This window comes from Theropithecus gelada, chromosome 2, assembly GCF_003255815.1.
Source record: "Theropithecus gelada isolate Dixy chromosome 2, Tgel_1.0, whole genome shotgun sequence".
Taxonomy (NCBI): Eukaryota; Metazoa; Chordata; class Mammalia; order Primates; family Cercopithecidae; genus Theropithecus; species Theropithecus gelada.
In genome coordinates, this window is record NC_037669.1 from 35,685,975 (window position 1) to 35,691,935 (window position 5,961).

Consider the following 5,961-nt stretch of genomic DNA (forward strand, 5'->3'; position numbering starts at 1 on the left):
GTTTAAAGAGTTCCCTGGAATTCTTGTTAAAACAGTGACGTCTTAAACAGAGAACCAGAAATGCAGGCGTCTATATCTCGTTATCACTCCATTAGATATATGTAGTACCTCATGACCGGAAATGTGTCATACAGGCTCTCTACATGTAGAACAATTCTTTACTTATGTCGATAATCAATGATTATTGATGTGGGTGAGACTGGAGATCAAAGGGGACTCCAGGATGACTCTGAGTTCTTAGTAAGGGAGTGGAGAGGACAGAGGCTGGCAGGGCATGGGAAGAAGGGAAGAACGCTGGTTATCTATGTAGGCACTTTGCATTTTTTTCTTACAAAGATTCTGTAAAGTTAGTGCTATGGTCCCCTTTAGACAAGTCCCTGCATCTCTCAAAGCCTCAGATTTCGTATCTATAGAAGGTCACATTGCAGGTCAGGTGCAGTGGCTCACGCCAGCACTTTGGGAGGTTGAGATGGGTGGATCACGAGGTCAGGAGTTCGAGATCAGTCTGGTCAACATAGTGAAACCCCACCTCTAGTAAAAATACAAAAATTAGCCAGGCATGGTGGTGAGTGCCTGTAGTCCCAGCTACTGGGGAGATTGAGGCAGGAGAATTGCTTGAACCTGGGAGGCAAAGGTTGCAGTGAGCCGAGATGGCACCACTGCACTCCAGCCTGGGCAACAGAGAGAGACTCCACCTCATTTAAAAAAAAAAAAAAAAAAAAAAAAGTCACATTGTAAGTAAGTGGTAGAGTTGGTTTTTGAATGCATGACCCTCATTCAAAGCCCATGCACTTTCCACTATGGCATCGTTCCTCTCTGATAATGTAGCCCACATGGTGGATAAGTAGATATAATGACAAACTGGCTCTCAAAGTGTATAAAGTATCCCCGACTTGAGTGAGCTTCTGATTTTTCAGTTGAGATGGATCTGACTAAACTCTGCAAAATATGTATTCAGACATTTAGCACATATTTGGGGGGCATTTACTATGTGCTAGACACGATGATGTGCTTTTGGTACACTGTAGTGAACAAGAAAAAGTTCTTACTCTCAGTCTGGTTGAGAAGACAGCCATACATAAGTAAATAATTCCCTAAGTAAGATTTTTTCATAATCCTAAGTGGAATGAAAGACGTAAAACAGGATGATGTAATAAAGATGCTGGCATGCTGTGTATCGTGGATGGTCAGGGAAGGGCTGAGAAGTTTTATTTGAACTTGGCCTTTAATGATGAGAAGGGGCCAGCCTTGCAAAGAACCACTGAACAACAAGCACAAAGACTCTAAGGAAGAAGCGAACTGGCATGTTTTAGAAAGAACAGCAGTGGGGACCGGGAGCGGTGGCTCACACCTGTAATCCCAGCACTTTGGGAGGCCGAGGCGGGCAGATCGCGAGGTCAAGAGATTGAGACCATCCTGGCCAACATGATGAAACCCCGTCTCTACTAAAAAAATGCAAAAATTAGCTGGGCGTGGTGGCACATGCCTGTAATTCCAGCTACTCCGGGGGCTGAGGCAGGAGAATCACTTGAACCAGGGAGTGGGAGGTTGCAGTGAGCCAAGCGGAGATGGTGCCACTGCACTCCGGCCTGGCAACAGAGTAAGACTTCATCTCAAACAAACAAACAAACAAAAACTGAAACAAAACAAAAAAACAAGAACAGCAGTGGGAATGGAGCACAGCAGAAACAAAAGTGAAGTGAGAGAAAAGTCATAAACAAGGCCTTGAGTACTTGGCAGATTTATTTAATCGGGAAGTATATTTGTTTACATGTCAAGGTGTGATAAGAACCAGGACCATGGAGACATCTCCAGGGTGCAAGGCTGGACATGGGGGGACAGCTGCCCCTCTTTTTCCTACATAAATGCCCAGATTCATGTGATCAGGCCCCTTGTCTGCAGTAAAGTGCTTCACATGTATCACGACATGCAGTTTTCACTATATTGCCCTGGGGGTAAGAACTGGGGCAAAGGATAGCTAGTGTGTCCTGTGTGTAAGTAAATAATAATACGGTCTGCTCTAGAACCCATAGGTTGGCATCCAGGATAATACTATCAAATACGGATATTATATGCTTGATACATAGTATGATTCCTCTTTTTATACTAGCATGCTGGCTGCTGTTCAGATAATGGATTAGAAGGAGAAAAATGAAAGCGGGAAATCAGTTGAAAAGCTGAAACAGTAGATCAGGTTTGTGTTATGGTGGTGGCAGTAGAAGTGAAAATATTCAAGATCTATTTTGGTGATAGAGTTGACTAAGTTAGCAGAGAGAATGAGAGAAAGAGAAATCAAGGTTGATGCCCAAATTTTTGGCTGGAGAAACTGGGTGGATGCAAGGTTGGTTTCAGAGAGGGAGAAGCCTGAAAGAGGGGCAGGTGGTGAGGGGCAGAATTAAAAGTGCAGTTTTCAATGTGGTGATAAACATCACCCAGCATCACTGTTGATGGCTGGCCTTTTCTGTGTTTGCCATTTATGCCAGAGAGATAATAAGTAGTTTTTCTTCATGTTAATTTTTTCTCTTTATGATCTGAAGCTACAGTTCTATATCATAGGGAGCTACTGAGTTCCCCTTGTCTTAAATCCTATTAAAATACCTGGCCTAAGTGACTCCATCCAAGTTAATCTGTGATATCCTCTGGAGTCCATCCCCTCAAATCACCTTGAGTACTTTCCTTCTTGCTGTTCATTCTCCACTGAATTCCCATGCTCCCAGATTAAGAAAGAAATCTGATAAATAACTTAAAAAGATATCGTTTGGGCCCATATATTTATGATTTATTTTTGAATATTCAAAATACCCTGCTTTAGCCCAAGTATCGCAGTGATTTTTATGCTGCTATCTTAAAGATTCCTTTATTATGACTTTGTGTGTGTCTGTTTTGCTAAGCCAGAACCACGTTTCCAAGAACTCCTTTTGTTTCCGGGTCAGGGCTGGCCACAAGGAAAAAATGAACAAGATCTGGAAGGCAGAAAAGCAGCACCAGCTATCTTTATGATTTGAAGGTAGGTATGAAGCCAGCCGTGGCTGCCAGCTCACCTAAGTTGTCACTGATCTGCTGGTTCACCCTGTTGGCATGGGCTCCTTCAAGTCCTGCTAGATTCCCCTGCTTCCACTTCTCTGAATCCCTGGCTAGGTATGTGTATGTTTCTTTGGTGAAAAGCGTCAGTTTATCCTGCAAGTCATTTACATGGAGGCCACGAGAAGCAAGTATGAGTTTCATTTTTTCCTTGCTCTATCCATTTCATATGCATCTTTCCTTCTTGATCGTCAGCCCTGCAGACTTCATGCTCAAGAATAGATGCAGAGGACTTAGACTACTTAACACATTCTCATAATTGCATAGAATCTAAACCCTGTAGTAAATCCCTGGTTTTATATCACTCACAATGGTTCTACTTCCCCAATAGAACTGTAAACGATACATATGCAGTGTAGTATCGCATAGCTAAAGTTTCCATACAGTGTAAAAGAATATTAGTTTATTTTTCCACTATGATTTTGATTTATATTTTTATCACATCATATCTCTTTTACCTCTATAGCAGGCTTGAAACTTGCTATAGATGGAAATACTTGTAAAAGAGTATTTCTGTCATTCTTTAGTATTTCTCAGACTATTACTGTGTCTGATTACTAAGGAACAAAAATGTTTATTTTTATAGTTAAGGACATATACATTAATTTTTTTGTACATTTTATTTGCTTTCAACATCAAACTGTTTATGCATCCATGTATGGCAGAAATTGTTGTGCTTTGTATGAATGTTTTTATACTCCTTAAAAAATAATGGATGCAATATCTGTGGTAGCCTGACACTTTAAACAATGTTCCATTGCTCATTTTATTCAACAAATTTCCATTCAGCAGTTCTTACTGGTATCTACAATATATGTCCAGATCAATGAATTTCTATGAGAGATTCAAAAGAAATACAAGACAAAATTCCTTCTCTCGTGAAACTTATAATCTAATATTTACTTTTATAAATAAAGGAGAGATTGAGAGACAGAGTGAGACAGAGAGAGAGAGAGAGTGTGTGTGTGTGTGTGTGGTGTGTGTGCGTGTGTTAGGGGAGAGAGGGTTGACTTGTAACCCTCCCCCAGGAGTGCAGCTTCAAGTAATAACAGTCTGTATTAGGGCAAGGTGGGTACTGTGGCAAACTGGAGAGCCACTTGCCCCTTCTAATGGCAGTAACAGCTCCTCAACTCCCACCAATGGGGTTACCATTTAGGTCGAGTCTCTAGATGTTCTCTTGTTCAAAGGATGCTGTAAACTGGGACAGTTACATGAAAATTCCCATTTAAAAAATATGCACGGAGTGGGCCCGGCCCGGTGGCTCACACCTGTAATCCCAGCACTTTGGGAAGCCGAGGCAGGCGGATCACCTGAGGGCAGGAGTTTGAGACCAACCTGGTCAACATGGTGAAAACTTGGTCTCTACTAAAAATACAAAAATTTTCTACAGAACTCTCCACCCCAAATCAACAGAATATACATTCTTCTCAGCACCACATCACACTTATTCCAAAATTGACCACATAATTGGAAGTAAAGCACTCCTCAGCAAATGTACAAGAACAGAAATTATAACAAACAGTCTCTCAGACCACAGTGCAATCAAACTAGAACTCAGGACTAAGAAACTCAATCAAAACCGCTCAACTACATGGAAACTGAATAACCTGCTCCTGAATGACTACTGGGTACACAATGAAATGAAGGCAGAAATAAAGATGTTCTTTGAAACCAATGAGAACAAAGATACAACATACCAGAATCTCTGGGACACATTTAAAGCAGTGTGTAGAGGGAAATGTATAGCACTAAATGCCCACAAGAGAAAGCAGGAAAGATCTAAAATTGACACTCTAATATCACAATTAAAAGAACTAGAGAAGCAAGAGCAAACACATTCAAAAGCTAGCAGAAGGCAAAAAATAACTAAGATCAGAGCAGAACTGAAGGAGATAGAGACACAAAAAACCCTCCAAAAAATCAATGAATCCAGGAGTTGGTTTTTTGAAAAGATCAACAAAATTCATAGACCGCTAGCAAGACTAATAAAGAAGAAAAGAGAGAAGAATCAAATAGACACAATAAAAAACGATAATGGGGATATCACCACCGACCCCACAGAAATACAAACTACCATCAGAGAATACTATAAACACCTCTATGCAAATAAACTAGAAAATCTAGAAGAAATGGATAATTTCCTGGACACTTACACTCTCCCAAGACTAAACCAGGAAGAAGCTGAATCCCTGAATAGACCAATAGCAGGCTCTGAAATTGAGGCAATAATTAATAGCCTACTAACCAAAAAAAGTCCAGGACCAGATGGATTCACAGCTGAATTCTACCAGAAGTACAAGGAGGAGCTGGTACCATTCCTTCTGAAACTATTCCAATCAATAGAAAAAGAGGGAATCCTCCCTAATCATTTTATGAGGCCAACATCATCCTGATAGCAAAGCCTGGCAGAGACACAACAAAAAAAGAGAATTTTAGACCAATATCCCTGATGAACATCGATGCAAAAATCCTCAATAAAATACTGGCAAACCGGATCCAGCAGCACATCAAAAAGCTTATCCACCATGATCAAGTGGGCTTCATCCCTGGGATGCAAGGCTGGTTCAACATACGCAAATCAATAAACATAATCCAGCATATAAACAGAACCAAAGACAAAAACCACATGATTATCTCAATAGATGCAGAAAAGGCCTTTGACAAAATTCAACAGCCCTTCATGCTGAAAACTCTCAATAAATTCGGTATTGATGGAACGTATCTCAAAATCGTAAGAGCTATTTATGAGAAACCCACAGCCAATATCATACTGAATGGGCAAAAACTGGAAAAATTCCCTTTGAAAACTGGCACAAGACAGGGATGCCCTCTCTCACCACTCCTATTCAACATAGTGTTGGAAGTTCTGGCTAGGGCAAT